Consider the following 19315-nt stretch of genomic DNA (forward strand, 5'->3'; position numbering starts at 1 on the left):
CCGGATGACGTGGCACCAACAGCAAGAAATCCCTGTTTGATGGGATTTCTCTGCACAGTCAGCTTTATTTTGTTTTATGAGAGACATCAGCCATCTCTGGATGCCTCTCTCAAATGGATTCCTGCTCATGGATTGTGGATGCGCAACGATTTAGGAGCAGAAATCCCCACTAGTTAGTGGAAGCCCCAACATTTTACCCCTAAAAAAAGGTCTTGTGGAGTAAAAATTCCTCTATAAGTCCCCAAACGTTTTAATGTAACTTTGAGTCTAGGCGTCTCCAAGCCTTGAAATTCCTATGCAAGTCCACAGATGGACCCTCGATAACCTCACTTTATGGGAATGCCAGGTGTCCTGCCATTGTGGGGTTACCTGTAGTGAGTGTACCCTACCATTTAATGTGCATATAGCCGTCAGGCCCGCACAGAATCAGTAATCTAGAGGTTGGTGCCAGTGCACGAGGAATTGTAGTTCCAGAGAGCAGCCATGTCTATCCAGCAGATCCAGTTCTAATCTAATTGATCAATCACTTTTGTCGCCAAACAGCCATTGATCAGGACCATATGTGATCCCTCATAACGTAGCCTAAAATCTGACCATCCCAACCCCATTACATGAAATTACCTGTAATTCCACAAAATGCAATCCCGTCCTTTCGTGCTATATTTTAGTGTGAAGTGCATCCTTGCATCAATTTTAGACACAAGGCACATTTAAATAAAAGCGCTATAAACAGCGGTGCACGTTCTGTTGTTCCCTTGCATTTGCGATAAAGGTTTACAGCAAATTCTACTTTGGGTTGTATATTTTTAATACAAATGACATATCATTATGCAAAGTGGCTTAATAGCATCATTTCGGGTATTTGACATAACAAGTGTAATACGAAGCCCAGAAATTACAGAAATTATGCCAGTGTAATTTAAATTTCATCCAGGCATAATATCCTCCTCCTAAATGGGAGGTCAAAAACCTGTTGATTTGCCAGTGATAATGTTTGCAGTGAGAGATCATTTTAAAATAATATTATCCCAGGCCGTTTTAGGGGGAACTTGTTTTTCATACAATGCTTTATAGTGCGGGGCAAATATATTTTTACATTTCTGTGGATGTAATGACTAGTCACCCGTCATGCTTAAGTATAAAAGGGACACTTCTGGCTGCCTGTTCTTTACTAGTGAGCCAGTAGAGCAGCTTCCCTGCCTTGTCACCCTTTTTGTAGATTCTGTTTGCAGAGTGCAATTATGCTGCACACACTGACTCTAGTAGATGTTGTTTTAATGTGGGCATTGCTAACTTGACTAGACTAAAGGTGTCTGTGATGTGTGGGGCCATTACTTTCAAGTCTAGAAGGGCTATTCAGTCATCCAGATTCACCACCTCCTGTCTCTTGCTTTCTTGCACAGCGCCTAATAGCAGTCTTAAGTGCTCCCCACAGGGTAAGCGGGGATGTGAATGGTCCACGTTTAGTTCAAACTAATCTGATATTCTGTTGCCAAGTTGGTCAACTAATCATTGCTTTTCAGCTACCATGCATGTAGTTGCCATGTTCCCTGTCCCTATCTGGGTGACATAATAATTCTATGGCAGAGTGACCTAATAGACCCCCTTATAGAATGCACCTGAGTCGGCAAGACCAGGTTTCCATTTCTGGCCTCAATAAAGATGCAGGAATTTGTACTGGCATTCGGTACCTGGGCAAGTAGGGTGTCTCCTTATACCACCGCTGCCTGATTTTGGAAGCATTTATTAGATTTAATGGATGATTAGGGTGTTAGGTTTAGGAGCTTGGATTAGTTGCATCCACCATCTTGTGTGATGTCATCCCGACCCAGAAGTCACTTTTCTATTTTTAAGAGAGGTATGAGAGTGTTGCACAGTAGGAATGTTATGGATACCCACAGATTCCTGAACTTACCATCATGGAAATGTGATGAAATTATGTGATTTTAGCCAAAGATTGAAGTCTGCGGTGCATTCACTGTAAGAAAACAGGCTGCGATTCACACAAATCACACCATTCTGGACTCTCCAGATTTCCCTAGATGATGGTCGAGCCCTGGCCCACATACCACTGCTACCCATATCTCCAAAATGGGTACGCCTTTATGGCAAAAAGAAATTGTGTTTTGAGGCCCAAGGTGTAGTAGAACCTAGACCCAACCACTCAAGTGGGGTTCAATTTTTATCAGGAGACGTGTGGGAAAGTGGGGCACAAAAGGAATGTTGCAGACCCACACAGATTTTGGAATTTTATCTTGTAGAAATGTGAGGGGAATGTGTGATTTGGCCTAGTTTAAGGTTCGCGGGGCAATCTGGGTAAGATAATGCAGTGATTTCTGTGCAAGTCACCCCACCCTGGACTACCCTGGGTGGCTATTTTTCAGCAATGTCAGGTTTAATAGGTTTTTCTGTGTGGTAGATAAGCTCCATAAATACTGCTGCTACCCGCCTCCCCACATTTTCATGGTGCAAACAAGTTTCATCCACATTATGTTTTAGGCCGTAATGTAGAGTGTAAGCTAGACCCAGCCACAGAATTAGGGTACCGTTTTCATAACAGAAGTGTGGGAACACAGGATAGTAGAACATTTGTTATTAACAATTGCATTTCTCTCCATTTTTGGCTTCCAAATGTAGTCCAGTGTGCAAGAAAGAACACATTTTACAAAATGCTTTCTCAATCAGTATGAGTAACCCCATTGAGTTTAGGAATAACCACTGTTTCTAAACTCAGTACCTGGGCACATTGAAAAACTGCATAGCTTACCGTCATACTCATTTTAAAATTATTGCATTGTTACATTGTACCATATGAATTGAAGCATGGTCAGTACACAATCTGATTATTATTTAATTTTTATGAAGCACAACAATTACTCAAAGGCATCAAGGTGCTGTAGCCATCGTCCAAAACTGAGCTGTGTCCATAGACCCACCATATTAAATAATAGAGAGAAACGCTGCCTGTATAGTGTAGAGCCAGGTTTTAAGTGTCTGTCCAAAAGGCAACTTCTGTAATCGCCATAAGCCACTGTGGAAGGGAGTTCCAGAGTCTGCTTGCAGTGAACGAGAAGGCTCTGCCTCCTCATTTCTTCTTTCGGGTCCTGGGCACAGAGACCAAATTACGGTGTGCCAAGCAAAGGTTTCTTGCTGGCGTGTAATAATGAAATATCTTGTGGTATCCAGTAGCAACCTTATAAGTTCTTAGAAAATTAACATGTGAAGAGTGCTGTTTGTACTAGAACCCCATTGAGTCAGTTGGACGTTGGACTCCTTCTGGATAAGACATTTTATATATCCTGAACAACATTATTTTGAAAAACTCTTCTATAATTACGCATGGTCCACTGCTTTAACTTCTTCACACTGGCAACGAGTTGGAGGATCGTAATAATAAGGAAATTTATAAAGCGCCTGCATACATGCTCTAAAGCTGGTAGCCACAGCCGTGGGTGCCTGGCATAGGGAGATCAGCAACTGGGTGTCATCCGCATAGGAGACTATCTCCACCCCAAACGCCTGTACAATCTCTGCCAGCGGAGACATGTATAGATTAAACAGGGTGGGGCTCAGGGCCGAGCCCTTAGGTACCCCATGTTCCAATACAATGTCCCCGGAGTAGTGGGCCCCGCGTCTGACCTGGAAGCTACGCCCTACTAAGAAGGATTTAAGCCACCTCAGGGCTGGACCTGAGACACCGCCTCTGTTCAGACACTGCAGCAAGGTGTGATGTGCCACAGTGTCGAACGCTGCACTAAGAACTAACATTATCAGTGCTATGGTGTGTCCCGCATCAGCTCCCTGCCTGATGGTCTCAGTGGTTCGTAGTAGAGCGGTCTCCGTGGAGTAGCCTGCCTGTAAACAAGGACCCAGTTCTACATTTGTAGAGGAAGAAGGAAAGCGACTGTACTGACGGAGCCACCCGGCCCGTCCACACATGCATACACACACGCACACACCCCGAGGGCGGGCTCGCCCGAGGGTATAAATAAACGGGCGCGAGACTGCTCGTGGTCTTCGGCCCAGATGAGCAGTTAGCCTCTGTGTACATCATTATAGTATAATTAGGCCCCACTTTGCGGCATAGGTTTTTCCTGCCCCAGCGTGACCCAGGTCACCACATTGGCGACGAGGCGGGTCTCCCCATGCCTCGCCCCGTGGACACGCACCAGCGTGCCTGCCCTGTGTCTGTGGCGCTCACGCTCTGTGCGTTCGAGCCAGCACGGCCGACAGACCGTCACGGGTGCCCACCCCGCAGTCAAATTTGCTCCCGTCCGGTGTCATCTGCCGGCTACGAGAGGCCGCCCTTGGCCCGCCTCCCCCGGCACAACCATCGCGCCTGGTCCGGCCCCCAGGTGAGACCTCCCGGTGAGGAGGCGTCTGCCGCGTTCGCTCCCTGGCTTTCCCCGGCCTCCGCGCTGCACCGCGCTCGGCCTACAGGGCCCGCCCCCGCTTGCTCGCTGCCCGTGCTAGTGCCTGCGCCCACATGCGCGCTACCCGCTGCCTCGCTCGGGGGGACTGGTTCGGCCCCCGCGAGGCCTACATTGGCTGCACGTGTGCCTCAGCTGTTGCCACCCCACCACAAGGGTGATTTCGCCAACGCCAAAGCCTACAGGGACGCCCAGCTGCAGCCCACACTGCCACACCCCAACTCTCTCCTGCTTCGGAGGTAAAGGCAGCTTGGGGACTGCATCGGGGAGGAGGAGGAAGGCACACGACAGTGAGGCCGCGCACCTGCGCTACTATCCAGGCCTCCAGCAGCGCTGCAGGGTTGAGGACGTCCCCTGCCCCGGCACCATCCCAGAAACTGCGCGACACGTGTGGTTGTGCCCACAAGGCCCTGACTACCGCCCCAGTGACGCAGCGCGCCAGCCTAGCCTGCGCAGACCTGAGGAGGAAGGAAAGGCGGTAACGCAGAGGCGCCCACGCACCGAGGGTCCCTGCTGGGCCACAAGACCGGACAGCTCACACGATGACCACACTCGCCGCCACTGGGGGCGCTGCATCGTCAACGGCACCAGCCAGCAGTGCTCCAGAATGCTGCACCACAACAGGTCGTTCCCCACGCTCCTGGCCATGCCGAGCTCAACGCGCCAGCCCCCCTGGCTCCCACCGTTCAGCGAACTCTCCGACCCATCCACCGCGGCGGCACGATGGCGCTCATGGATCGGTCGCCTTGACCACTCCTTTGTTGGCGTCAGGGAAACGGATGGGAAAGTGAAACGGTCCCTGCTTATGTGCTATGGTGAAGCTGAGCTTTATGAGCTTTTTGAGACATTACCGGACAGAGGCACCGATGATGACTACACCGGAGCGGTCAATGCACTGAATCGCCATTTTGACCCGCAAATCATCCCAGACTACGAGTGGTTCAAGTTGCATCAAGTGCGCCAAGGAGAATCCGAGACCATCGACACCTACTAGGCCCTATGTTACGGCCTGTGAACTGCCTGACCAAAGAATTGAGATTAGTGCACAGCTCATTCAAGGCTGCAGATCTGTTCAACTCAGGCGCCTCATATTCCGAAAACCCCGCATATCGCTCGATGAAATCCTTGTCCTCGCCAGGTCTCACGAACTGTCCAATGCACGCGTGGACGAGATGGAGGCCGCACTGAACCGCCCCGGTGCGGTGGCCCGCACACCAGCGATCAAAGAGGAGCGTCTCGACGTGATCCGCCGACGGCCACAGCCACTGAGAGGAGGCGCGAAGGCCGCACAGAACTCCACGTGTAGCAACTGCGGGATAGACCACCCAACCGGAGTAAGGTATTATGCAAAATGCAAGACCTGCTCGAACTGTGGCAAACTCAACCACTTTGCGAAGGTTTGCCGTAGCAGCGGCGGTCGCCGTCCCACCCCTGGTGCAAGAGGGCTCACACAGGGTGTGCGCCAGCTAACACTCGAAGACCCAGGGCCCTGCAGTGACACGTTGCGTTCGGCATTCAACCTGGAAGACGATGATGACGACGTATTCTTCATGTTGTTCGTCGGAAGAGAAGGCTCCAGGAGGCGACTGCCACCCATGTGCGACATTACCATCGCAGGCTCTCAGGTGCAGGCCCTAATTGATACGGGCGCTTCGGTCAATGTGATAGACAGCGTCCAGTACGACCAATTGTCTCCGCGCCCGCCCCTCTCGCCGCCCAAGGCCAAGATCTACACCTACGACAGCGATGACCCGCTCCCGCTACGAGGAGTAATGGAGGTGATGGTGGCCAGCAACGGCCAGGAGGTGAAGACAAAATTCCACGTGACGGGAGGAAAACAAGGAACTCTGCTCAGCTGCCACACGATGGAGGATCTGCAGCTAGTTTTGTTCGCGAACCAAGTGCACGAGCTGCACGCGGAGGAGATGCTGAAAGACTTTCCCACGCTCTTCCAAGGCCTTGGCCGCTTGAAAGGGAAAACCTTCAAGCTGCACGTGGACCATACAGTCCGGCCGACGGCATTGAGACACAGGAGGGTGCCGTTCCACCTGCGGCCGCAGAGGAAGGAGGAGCTTTGGAAAATAGAAGAATTAGGGGTCATCGAAAAAGTGTCAGGCTCTGGGTATCGCTCCTTGTGATTACCCCGAAACCGAAACAACCCGGCACTATTCGCTTATGTGTTGACATGCGCCTCCCGAACAAAGCAGTAAAGAGGGAGCGACACCTGATGCCCACGATGGATGACATTGTCGCAGATTTAAACGGGACCCGCTGGTTCACAAAATTGGATCTCAATGCGGGATACCACCAGCTGGAGCTACACCCAGACAGCCGTAACATCACCAAATTCTTGACACACGTCGGCCTAAGACTGTACAAAAGATTAAGTTTTGGTGTTTCCTCGGCAGCTGAGGTTTTTCAGAACGCTATAAAGGTGACACTCTCCGTGCTGTCAGGGGTTATAAATTTGAGTGATGACATTCTAGTTTTCTCCAAAACACTTGAGGAGCATCACGTCCATCTGAGAGCCACTCTGCAGCGCCAGGCGGACCACGGCCTCACCCTGCACAAAGCCAAGTGCTCCTTCTACCAAGAATCGGTGGACTTCTTTGGCTACATTTTCTCTAGAGAAGGGCTGCTCGTGGACCCGAAAAAAACAGAAGCAATCCGCTCAGCGTCAAGACCGACGTCTGCTACAGAGGTCAGAAGCTTCTTGGGGATGGCCACATACTGTGGCCGCTTCATCCCCAACTTGGCATCCTTTTCTGAACCTCTGCGGATCCTGACCAAAGCTGGACAACCATGGGTGTGGTTAGCGAAGGAGGATGACGCGTTCACAGCAGTCAAGGATGCGATCATAGATGACAAAGTCATGGCTTACTTCCGCCCCAACAGGCGCACGGAGGTAGTTGTAGATGCAAGCCCGGTCGGACTCGGGGCTGTTCTCATGCAAGAGACGGAGGCGCGGGAGTGGGTACCCACCGCTTACGCAAGCCGAGCACTGACCGCCACGGAGATGCGCTATGCGCAGATTGAGCAGGAGGCTCTGGCAATCAAGTGGGCGTGCCAACACTTTCACTTGTACCTATATGGCCACGAGATTCGGGTAGTCACGGACCACAAGCTGCAGGTGCCACTATTCGCAGGAACCGCCAGACTCGTCTCTCCACGGATAGAGAGGTGGGCCGTCCAGCTGCAGACATATCGCTTTGACGTTATCTTCCGACCAGGTGCTGACAACCCAGCAGATTTCCTGTTGCGCCACCCAAACGCCACTTCCCCCACTCCAGTGCAGGAGAATATAGACTAAGTCGAGGAATTCGTACGGATAATATCACAGGAGGCATGCCCTGTTGCCCTCACCTTGGAGGGCATCGGGAGAGCCACGGAAGAAGATGAGTGCCTCAGCAAAATGAAAGCCACACTGGTGGACCGAAGCTGGAAACGTTTCCTGGATGGTGTCAGTGCTCTCACTGCAGCAGAACAAGCATTCAGACAGCAGGTCTGGAGAGCCCAGAGTGAACTCAGCGAAGGCCCCCACGGAGTGGTACTGCGAGGCACAGCCATCGTGATCCCCACAGGCCTGCAGAAGGAGGTAGTGCAACTAGCGCATCAAGGACATCAAGGAGCGTCAAAAACCAAAGCACGGCTACGCAGCAAGGTGTGGTTCCCTGGAATTGACCTAGCCGTGGAGGAAGAGGTGCGTAACTGTCACTCGTGCACCATCACGAGCCAGGATCCAGCGCCACACCCGGTGATCACAGAAGACCCATGCCCAGAGCCATGGTCGAAGCTGAGCATTGATTTCGGGTCATTCCCCGATGGGAGAAGCACACTCGTGCTCATAGACTCTCATTCACGCTTCCCAATAGTGGAGGTGGTGCCCTCCACAGCGTTCACATACATCAAGCTGGTTTTAGATCGGACCTTTGCGATGATGGGTCTACCCGAGGAGATACGATCGGACAACGGACTGCCGTTTCAAGGCAAAGACTTTCAGACATATCTGGCAGCAAGAGGTATTCGCCACAGGAAAATCACGCCACAATGGCCGCAGGCGAACAGAGGGGTCGAGAGATTTATGCGCATGCTAAATCGGGCCCTTCGGATTGAGGTCGAGAAGGGGGAAAGAAGCAGAGGAATGCCTATCTCAATTCCTGAGCGCGTACCGACAAACACCTCATTGCACCACCAGATGCGCTCCGGCACATCTACTATTTCGGAAAGTCCCGAGAGACTGCGTGCCGGCAGGCCCCTCCTGGCATCCACCAGAGCTGGATCAGAACACCACTCAGAACAGAAGACAACTCACCAATGATAGAGCCAGTCGGGCTCGAAGGGCTCGGCCCATGTCCCTTGTAGTTGGTGACAGAGTGGTGCTCAGAGACAGATACCCTAACTAGAAGTATCGCACCGCTTACGAACCAGAGGTGTGGGAAATCGTCAACATCCAAGGCACCATGATATCGGTAGCAAGAGGCACGAAAGCCGTCACACGGAATGCGTCTTGGTTCAAACGAGTCCCGAGAGAGTGGGAATCCGCCGGACAAACATCTGAAAATGCGGAGTGTGAAGATGAGAATCCTGCACGTGCCGAGAAACCACCATGCCAACGCGGAGAAGGAGTATCCTCACCGAGGACCGAACCGGAACCAACAGCAAGCCAAGAGAGTATACCTGGAGGCCCCAGAGACCCTGCGGAACGATCAGAAGGGACGAAAACCAGAGAAAATCACCGGAGTCAGAGATACAGTCTCCAACCGAATCAGACTCCCAGCCAGAGACTAAAAGACTATGCCTGGGGTCTGGGAAAGGCCCAAGGATCCCCATAGGCTGGACTATGTATCCGTGAGTTCCGAGGGATGTACTGACGGAGCCACCCGGCCCGTCCACACACGCAGACACGCACGCACACACCCCGAGGGCGGGCTTGCCCGAGGGTATAAATAAACGGGCGCGAAACTGCTCGTGGTCTTCGGCCCAGATGAGCAGTTAGCCTCTGTGTACATCATTATAGTATAATTAGGCCCCAATTTGCGGCAAAGGTTTTCCCTGCCCCAGCGTGACCCAGGTCACCACAACGCCGATTACGGAAATGTCCCAACATATTCTTGGAACGACATCTCTTTACAAGGTACAGTCTTCGTATTTATGAGCCTGGGAGTGCTTTCCTCAGTATTTCAGGAGGAACATGTTCATTGGGCTATTGTTAAATTTTTGCGCTACTTACTGTGAGCCGCGAGCGGGTGCAGCCAAGTGTGTTCATCACTGCATCATGAGGATCCAGCGCACAGCGGCCAGTGAGTGCACTTCTGAACTCCGTGTCCACTTCAGAGAGAAGAACTTACTACGCTGGAGATCACTCTGTATGTAGGTCACAGTGCAATGCATCTTAAAATGAGGCACAAACTATTTCCTGGTTCCCCTGACAACATCCGACTCCTGTGTGTGCGTTGTTTCTTTTGGCACAGTGAAACGCGACGTCACTTGGTAATTTGTATGTCAGGCAATTTGGATAGCAACCACGTCTGCTACACGTCACAGTTTATTGATCTGGATGAAAGAAGACTTTAAACTCTTTTTTTCCTTTCCTTCCTTCATTATTTTGGTGTGTTTGGGTGCGGGTGCCACACACCAGCGAGTCATTCAGTCTGGGGTGTTTTATCGCACACCAGGGTTGTGGTGGCATATGTTTTACACACAATTGCAATAGACATTGACTAATTAGCCTAGTAACACCATGCTCCTAGGAACTTTGCTCTCCTCCATGTCAAGCTAATTGTAACTTCATCTAATTGACTTTCAACAAGTTTAGTTCTTTTGAAAAATTGTAATATGCACATGAATGGTTTTACATTATGACATTTAATTAGCCTTTTCTGTATTTCGTTACTTTCACACCTATGTATTGTGTGTGGGGTTGTGTGTAGCGTTGACATTTGTAATAAGTGGGCAGAATTTTACCCATCCACCATTCTTCTTATCTTGCCAAGGTGAACCAAACATTTGTTAGTCTAAGCGGAGAAAGGTTTTCCTTAACTATGCACTTGTCTGTGGAGAAAGTGCAGAAAGAAAATCAGCTTTGTTGATGCACTGTTTGGGGTCAGAAGGCCAAGAAGTATTTGAGCATCTTCCTCCACTTGGTGAGAGTGAGTCTGAGGATTTGAATTAATTCAACCTGACAAAAATTATTTACCTAAGGTGAGTACCATACTGGAAAGGTAGCACTGGAAAGGTAGATTTCAAAAGTCTCAGGAGTACTTTGAAGCGTATGTGACAGAACTTCATAAGTTGGGGCCACGTGTAAGTTCGAAGGATCCTTAGAAGAAAGGATCCATGACCAATTCATGTTTGGATGCAATCTAGAAAAAAGTAAAGGATGAGTTATGGCAGAAGGTCGATCCTAAATTAGATGAAGTTGTTATGATTGCAAAAAGGATTTAACACTCCCTCGCATGTGTAGAGGTTATAAACAAGAATCCCTGTATTCCATTTTTACTGATTTTTACAGATAAATACAGACAGAAAACCTTTATTTTCTTGTCCGTATTTATTTTTAAATATGGATAAAAACGGAAATTGGGAGCTTTTTTGAGGGATTCTAAATAGACTTTGCCATGATTGCCAGGCCAATAGTTGTGGGGATTCATAGGTAAGGTGGTAAAAAAAAAGGAATTTTAGTAAAGAGGCTAAAACAGTAAAAGGCTGATAGTGAAATGTGCATATTTTCATATAAGTGCATTGATTTATCTTCTGCAGGTGTTCATATCACTGAAACCAGGAAGGCATTCCAGCATGACTGCATATTTATTGGTTCAGTAAATGTGGAAATATACCACTTTCAGCTTGATTCTTTTCACAAACCCATAATATATATGGATAAATACAGATAAAGTTTACAAAAAATAAATATGGATAAATACAGATGGAAATGTCAACAAAATAAACCAGGAGCCCTAGTTATAAAGAAAGAGAATGGCCTCATGGCTGAGAAAGTAAAAGTGTGAACTAAACTTTCTCGAAACATGCAGAACATGTGAACCCCAATACCCCTGCATGTAATATTAAGAAAGGATTTCAAGGCAGGTGTTTTCGCTATGACATGAATGGGCATTTGGCGAATGATAAAATTTGCCCTGCTCTGACATCTAAATGCCATAATTGTGGTAAAGTGGGACACATAGTCAAGGTTTGCAGGTCTCAAATGATTTTCAAAAAAAGACAAACGAGTAACAGAGGTCATCCAAGAAGGTGGGAGTGATTGAGAGTTTGATGAGTTACATTATGGAGAAGTAGTACTACAGACTGGACAGAATAAGGATAATTTGATAAAGTTAAGGTGAATGGAAATAATATCAGAATGCTATTTGATTCAGGGGCAAAAATTTCACTTGTCCCAAAAGATTTTTACAAGACTTTGAAAGGGAAAGTAAAGGTATTAAAACCTAACATCAAACCCCTGGCACATGGGGGACAGCCTATAAACTGCTTGTTTACTTTGTGGGTAACATAGATTATAAGGGCAGGTTAACAGCAGGTAAGATTTACATTGCTTGCAGAGGCGATAGTATTATCAGCTGGATACATCATAGTGATCTGAGTGTGCTCTTAGACATTGGTACTTGTAAGCCTTTTGTGGATACTATCTCTTGTGATACTAATAAAACCAAGGATAAGCTGGACTTACGTCGTCTAACAGGTGTTTAGTAAGAAGTTGGGGTGTCTCTCAAAATACACTCATAGAATCAGACTTAAAGGTGATGCAACCCCCGGTTACAGGTAAAGTGTGAGATATGCCTTTAGCTTTGAGGGAGTCAATGCGCACTGAACTTAAGAAATTAAAGGATAAGGGCATTACTGTAGAGACCGAGGCAACGGAGTGCCTTGCTCCAGTAGTCCTTGCACGCAAAGTTTCAGGAGAAGTGAGACTGTGTGTAGATCTTAGAGCTCTCAACCGGACAGTTGTTTCTGACGAGTATCTTTTCCTGAACATTGCTGAGATGTTAAACCAATTAGAAGGTGCTGTTGTTTTTTCAACACTGGTTCTTAAAGCTGGGTATCATTAGAGCCGGCTAAATGACAAACCCACAGATTTGACACCATTCATAACTTCGTTTGGGATTTTCAAGTTTACTAGGTTGCCTTTCGGCCTACATTCAGCTGCCTCTGTGTTTCAGTGTGCAACAGAGGATGTCTGGGGAGGACTCCCTGGAGTTCAGGTCTATCAGTAGGACATCTTAGTGTATGGGTCTTCTCAGCAAGAACATAATTGCAGGCTGAGATCTGTTCTTGAGGTTTAGTCTTGAAGGTCCCACGTTGTAAGAGAACAAATTCAGGTTAAATCTTTCTGAAATAGAGTATTTGGGTCACAAGTTAACTAAAGAGGGGGTTAAACCCAAGGGCCAGCTTCTAAAAACAATTGAGAACCTTTCAGTACCATGGTCTAGAGATGATTTGGTCACCTTTTTGGGTATGGCCGGATATTACAACAAGTTTGTGCCTCAGTTTGCCAGTCTTACTTTTGCGTTGCCGGCTTTGTTGAAGAAAGGTGTCAAGTTTCAGTGGACTCCTCTGTGTAAAGCTGAATATTTTTTATATAAAGAAAAGCCCTTGCCTTACAGAATTTTGATACTTCCGCTCTCTCAATTTTTTTTTTCCACAACAAATGTTATTAGATTTTTTGTTGGATGTGTGGGCAAAGGGCCTACATTGACCTGTAGGAGAAAATGGCATAATTTCACAGCGTGTCAAACATTTCGACCATAATCAAACACCTGACCAACATGCAAGGTGTAAAAGTCAAAATTAATGCAGACAGTTCTAGATCTCAAGACATGTAGATCAGTTAAGAGGTCGTGAACCTCGCTCTCTCTATTTTGATTACTGATATGAGTGCCAAAGGGTTAGGGGCGGTTCTCAAACAAGTGCAAGAAGGGCACTAGTAGTCCCTGAAATCTAATATTCAGTCATTGAAAAGGAAGCCTTGTGGATTTATTGGGCAATCAAGAAATTAAAGAAATTTGTCAGGGGGAGTTCCTTTGTTGTCAGGTCTTACCACAAGCCCTTGAAGGATGTTTTTTGCAAGAAGAGCCTGGAATCTGTTTCATTTAGGATATGTTGGTGGGTGGTAGCCCTACAAAATTATAGTTTTTTAGTGGAGTAAATACCTGGTACTGAGAATAGAGTTGCAGATTGCCTTTCTTGCCTGGTTACTGGCCATCAATGATCAGGAGAAGTTGTGGGAAGATGATGACTACAAGGCCTGTGAACTCCCGGAGGAGGCGGTCAGTGAAGACAATGGAGGAATTTAACGAAGGCTGATGTCGAAATTTGTGAAGTGTGTAAAATGGTGACTGAAGAGTGGAGTGGGGTAAAGGATGTAAATGAGGAAGTTCACAAATACTGGAACATGCGGAATGAGTTGTCACTGAGTGGGGGCTTGCTTTGGATAGGTACTAGGCCCATTCCTCCTGCGTCAGTCAGAACGAACATAATTCAGTTATGACACCAAGGTCACCAAGGTATATCGAAGACCAAGGAGAGAATTGGGTTACATTTCTGGTCGCCAGGCATAGATGTCCAAGTAGAGCGTGTGGTGAGAGATTGCATGAAATGCAATGCGTGTGACAAAGTGTGCAAGACCAAAGTACAACCTATGGTGATAAGAGAAGTTCCAAAAAGGATCTCCTGTCCAGAGTCCCTGCTCCCTTCCCTAGCAGCTCCGCTGTTGTGCTGTTGCCGCCTACACCTCTCCTGGTAGGTGTTCAAGGCCCTCCGCCACCAGCAGGCTCCAGCCTGCGCCTCATCCCTGGTGGTCCAGTGGGAGAGCCTTGTTCTTCTGCTGGTCCGCTGCTGTCTGTGGTCGTTTTCTGTCCTTTGTTCTGTTTACTTGTTTTTTGTGCCTTGTAAATTGCTTTTGTGTCTGGTAATAGTTTTTGTGCCTTGCCCTTGTTGTGTCTGTGCCCGTTTCGTCACCCTCTCCCGTCTTTGCTGCCCCTGCGGCACCTCCCCCCTGCCGGTTCCCGCTCCCGCCTCCCATTTGTGCGTCCCTCCCCCTCCTTATTTTATAGCAGCTGCTGCGGGGGGGTGCAAACATGACTTCTTTCTTCCTGGCCAGAGTCTCAGCTCCCTGCCCCAGCAGCTCTGCTGTTGTGCCGTTGCCGCTTACATCTCTCCTGGTAGGTGTTAGAGGCCCTCCGGCACCCGCAGGCTCCTGCCGGCACCTCAACCCTGGTGGTCCAGTGGGAAAGCCTTGCTATTCTGCTGGGCCGCTGCTGTCTGTCTCTGTCTATATTTGTATCTGTGACAGTTTTCTGTCCTTTGTTCTGTTAACTTGTTTTTGTGCTTTTTAAATTGTATCTGTACCTAGCCTATTTTTTGCCTGTTTTGCGTTCCTGTGCCCTTGTGTACTCCATGCCCGTTTTATCACCGTCACCTGCCGCTCCCTCCCGCTTTCCCTATTTAATGGCGGCCGCTGCGCGGTCGTGCTGAAGGCGCGCCAAAGGCAGGCCCATCTGCGCCCTTTCCGCGACCCTACAGCAACCAGCGACAGGGACCCTGGTTCTCCGACCACCCACCGCAACGACTCTGCTGTCCTCCTCGCACTCAACCCCGGAAGAAACAACAACTGGCAGCTATCCACGCCGAACACCATCCACAGCCAGTGCTCCTGCCGTCACTGCCTCAGAACCTTCAACACCCTCCGCACCACCATGGCCGCTGCCCCCAAGCCGGACGCCAACACACACCGAAGCACTGAAGTGTATTTTCCTCAAAGTGCGCTCCCTGCACAGAAATGCCGTAGAGATCTGGGACCTTCTCGACACCCTCTTGCTAGATGTCACCTTCTTCACGGAAACCTGGACTAACGCCTCCTCTGCCCCTGACATCGCCATCCCCGACGGATAAGAGATCCAGAGGAAAGATCGCCCAGGAGAACTCGCCATCACACACAAGAGCACCCTCCGGCTCTCCACCTCCACCACGAATGACTCCTCCACCACCACTGAACACCTTCACTTCCAGATCCAGACCAGCCATAGAATCACACTACGCGGTACCCTCCTAAACAGCCCCCCCCCCGGATCTCGAACAGTGTTCACCACTACCATCACCGACCTCGTCACACCCCATGCCATCACCTCCACAGACTACATACTCCTAAGAGACCTCAACTTCCACCTCGACAACCTCAACAACCCAAACTCCTCCATCCTTCTAGACAATCTGCCAACATCGGACTGCAACAGCTCATCACCACCCCCACCCAAAAGGCAGGACACACCTTTAACTCCATCTTAGCAGGAGGAAACAATGTCTACTTCAACCACACCTCACAGCCCCTATAGACGGACCACCATTGCGTTCACTTTCACGTCATCAAACCCACCACCCCCATACCTACACCCCACCCACCACAAAGGAAATGGAGCAAGGTCACCGAGGAGCACCTCTACTCCACCCTCAACCACGATGCCAACTCCACCCCAACTGACGCCAACCTCGCCGCCAAAGAACTACACAGATGGATCACCAACTGAACAGACATGCTCCCACCCCTACGTATCCCCGCCAGACAGCACCCAAGGAAGGCCTCCTCGTTCACCACCGACCTCCAAGAATCCAGAGGCACCTACAGACATCTCGAAAAGAACTGGAGGACCAGAAAATCTTCGGAAGACTGCACCACATACAAGAACGTGATGACAGAGCACCACCAACTCATCAGATCAACCAAAAGGACCTTCATCCAGAACAAGATCACTGCCAACTCCAGCAACTCGAAGGAACTCTTCAGCATCATCCAAGAATTCACTAAACCCCCCACCAAAGCCACGGACATCACCCGCTCCCAGGAACTCTGCAACAAGCTCAGCACCTAATTCCATCTGAAAATAAAGTCCCTCTACGACAACTATTAAGAAACTGGCACTGGACGTCGAACCAACCACACACTCCCCGAGCAACGCTAGTCAACCCACCATCTCCGCCGGGACCCCAGCCACCACATAAGACACTGAATCAACCATGAAAAACATCCACTCAGGAGCACCCAAAGACCCCTGCCCTTCTCTCACATCTTCCACAGAGCCATAGCCGCATTGGCAGCGGAACTACGACGCACCATCAACACCTCCTTCAAAACCGTTTTTTTCCCCCGATGACTGGAAACGTGCCGAAGTCAAGCCCCTTCTCAAAGAACCCTAGGCAGATCCTTCAGACCTCAAGAACTACCGACCCATCTTCCTCCTTCCCTTCACGGCCAAAGTCACTGAGAAGACCATCAACGCCCAACTAACAAAATTCATCGAAGAGAATTCCATCCTTGACCCCTCCCAATCCGCAATCCACATCAACTATAGCACAGAGACCACCCAACTAGACGCCACAGACATCTGCACCCTCCTCGACCAAGGGCTCAACATGGCCCTGATCATACTCAACCTCTCTGCAGCTTTTGACACCGTCTCCCACCGCCAGACTCCACGACGCCGGCATACAGAGAACCGCCCTCAAATGGCTCCACTCCTTCCTCACCGGCAGATCCTAAAGTATCAGACTGCCCCCCTTCCTCTCCAAACACACAGAGATCAACTGCAGAGTACCTCAAGGATCATCTCTCAGCCCAACGCTCTTGAACATCTACATGGCCCCCCTAGCCGACATCAGACAGCACGGACTCAACATAGTCTCCTATGCCGACGACACCCAGCTCATCCTCTCCATTACCAAGGATCCCATCACCACCGACTCAACTTCCAGGAAGGAATGGAGGATATCGCATCCTGAACGAGCAACAGCTGCCTGAAACTCAAATCGGAGAAGACAGAGGTCCTCATCCTTGGAACCTCTGTAGTGAAGAAGGATGCCTCCCTGCACACATCGCTATGTTAGCATAACCGCATTAGAAGGCTAAATGCCATTTTGCAACTTTTGCCGCTTGTGCGCACAACACTACATATATCTTTTAATTTTAAGTTAACTTGCTTGCTTTGCTTCACATGAGAACGGTCTGCTTTTACACAATCCCTAGGCTTACACGGCAGCTACTGTCTGTACAGCTTGTGCTCACAGCGTCAAGGTCAAATAACAATGTATGCTGTTGATTCAATGTGATCGGCCCACGCTCTAGACATAATATGCGTCCAGTTGCAAAAAGCTGGAATTCGAGTGCCTTTAATATTACACTGCATGCAGTTTGCAGGCACTTGAAGAAAAACCTTTCCTTCTACAAGAGAGCTGGTTGATCCTTTGATGTGATACACCTAAGCTGATCTTTGAGGTATGGGGTTCCCCATTGAAACTTAGAGACCTTCTATTATAAAACTTAGCTTAGAGCAAGGGGAGGGTGGTACACAAGGAGCTATAAGACCTGTTTCCACTATCAGTATAATATGATTTCTCCCTTTGTTTTTTATGGAATTGTAACAATGCTGATTGTATTTTTTCTAATCATATGCCTGCTTGTGTTAGCCAAGATACTGCATCTTAGAGCAGGTCGTTGAAATAAATATTTTAAACTTTACCGTGTCTCTTATTACGCATGTTGTGGACTTCTATGAGAAATACAAACAAAGGAGTGTTCTTGTTTCCCACCATTCCTGAGAGTATTCTAAGTCGCTTGTTCTGGTTTGTTTAATCATTGGTGGCTTCGCTGAACACGGAGAACGAATGAGACACTGATGCTAGTTGGATAGGGGTTCTAGGTACTGAGGTGATTTTCTGGTACAGCACAAGTCACAGAGGTCCTGGTTTCCTATGCACTGTTCTGTGCACACACAGAATCCCCGCAACACCTCTACCACTGCATGGGACAACGCCTGGTGGCCCACTGCCCTTGTCAGCCAGCCCACCCCCACGCCTGGAACCTCTGCATCGTACTAGACTCCTGCCTCTCCAACGCCGTCGCCTCCACCTGATTCAACATCCTCTGCATCCTTCGCAAGACCTTCAACTGAATCCCCCCCGAATCAAGAAAGACCATCACCTGCGCATTCATAACCTGCAGACTGGACTACAGAAACGCCCTCTACACCGGAATCAACAAGTCTCTACTCTGCAAACTCCAGACCATACAGAACACCGCAGCCAGACTCGTCCTCGGCATCCCTCAACAAAAACACATCTTCCAACACCTGCAATACGTCCACTGGCTCCCTGTCGAGAAGGGAGTAACCTTCAAGATACTCACCCAAGCCTACGAATGCCTCCACAACACCGGACCCCAATACCTCAACAAAAGATTGAATTCAATATTGAAAATGGGATTTCTGGTTGGCTAGCGCTTGCGCCTAAGCCGGGCGGAAACCACCACTCTAGTCAGGGAAAGAGAGTTAAAAGCTGAAGATAACCCCTGCTCACCCCTTTGGCAGCTTGGCACAGGCAGTCAGGATTATCCCAGAGGAAAGCGTTTGCGCAACACACACAGCAGCAACACACTAGGCGCCACACAAAAGAAACTCCACACAAGGTTATATCAAAAATAGCCCTTGTATTATCATGACACATTAGAAAAATAATCACACATTTACACTGTGCCAACTGGCACTAGGCAATATTCACAGGGGGTTATATACAGGACCAGGCCAATCGGGCCACGGTCAGAACCATCACAATGCAGGTAGTAAAAATAAAACATAACCAGTAACTACTGGTACCAAATGACCTAAGCATTATCATATTAGCATTAGACACCATCCTAAAATATCATAACATATTATTAGGCATAAACACATTAGGCCCAAACCTCGTTAGCATAAATACATTACGCATTAGGCCTCACCAGCATAAGCACATTATACAATAACTGTCTAAGCATAAACACATTACGCATTATGTATCACCAACATAAACACATTATGCAATCACCTCCTAAGCATAAACAC

Source organism: Lissotriton vulgaris, chromosome 1_2 (genome assembly GCF_964263255.1).
Source record: "Lissotriton vulgaris chromosome 1_2, aLisVul1.2, whole genome shotgun sequence".
Taxonomy (NCBI): Eukaryota; Metazoa; Chordata; class Amphibia; order Caudata; family Salamandridae; genus Lissotriton; species Lissotriton vulgaris.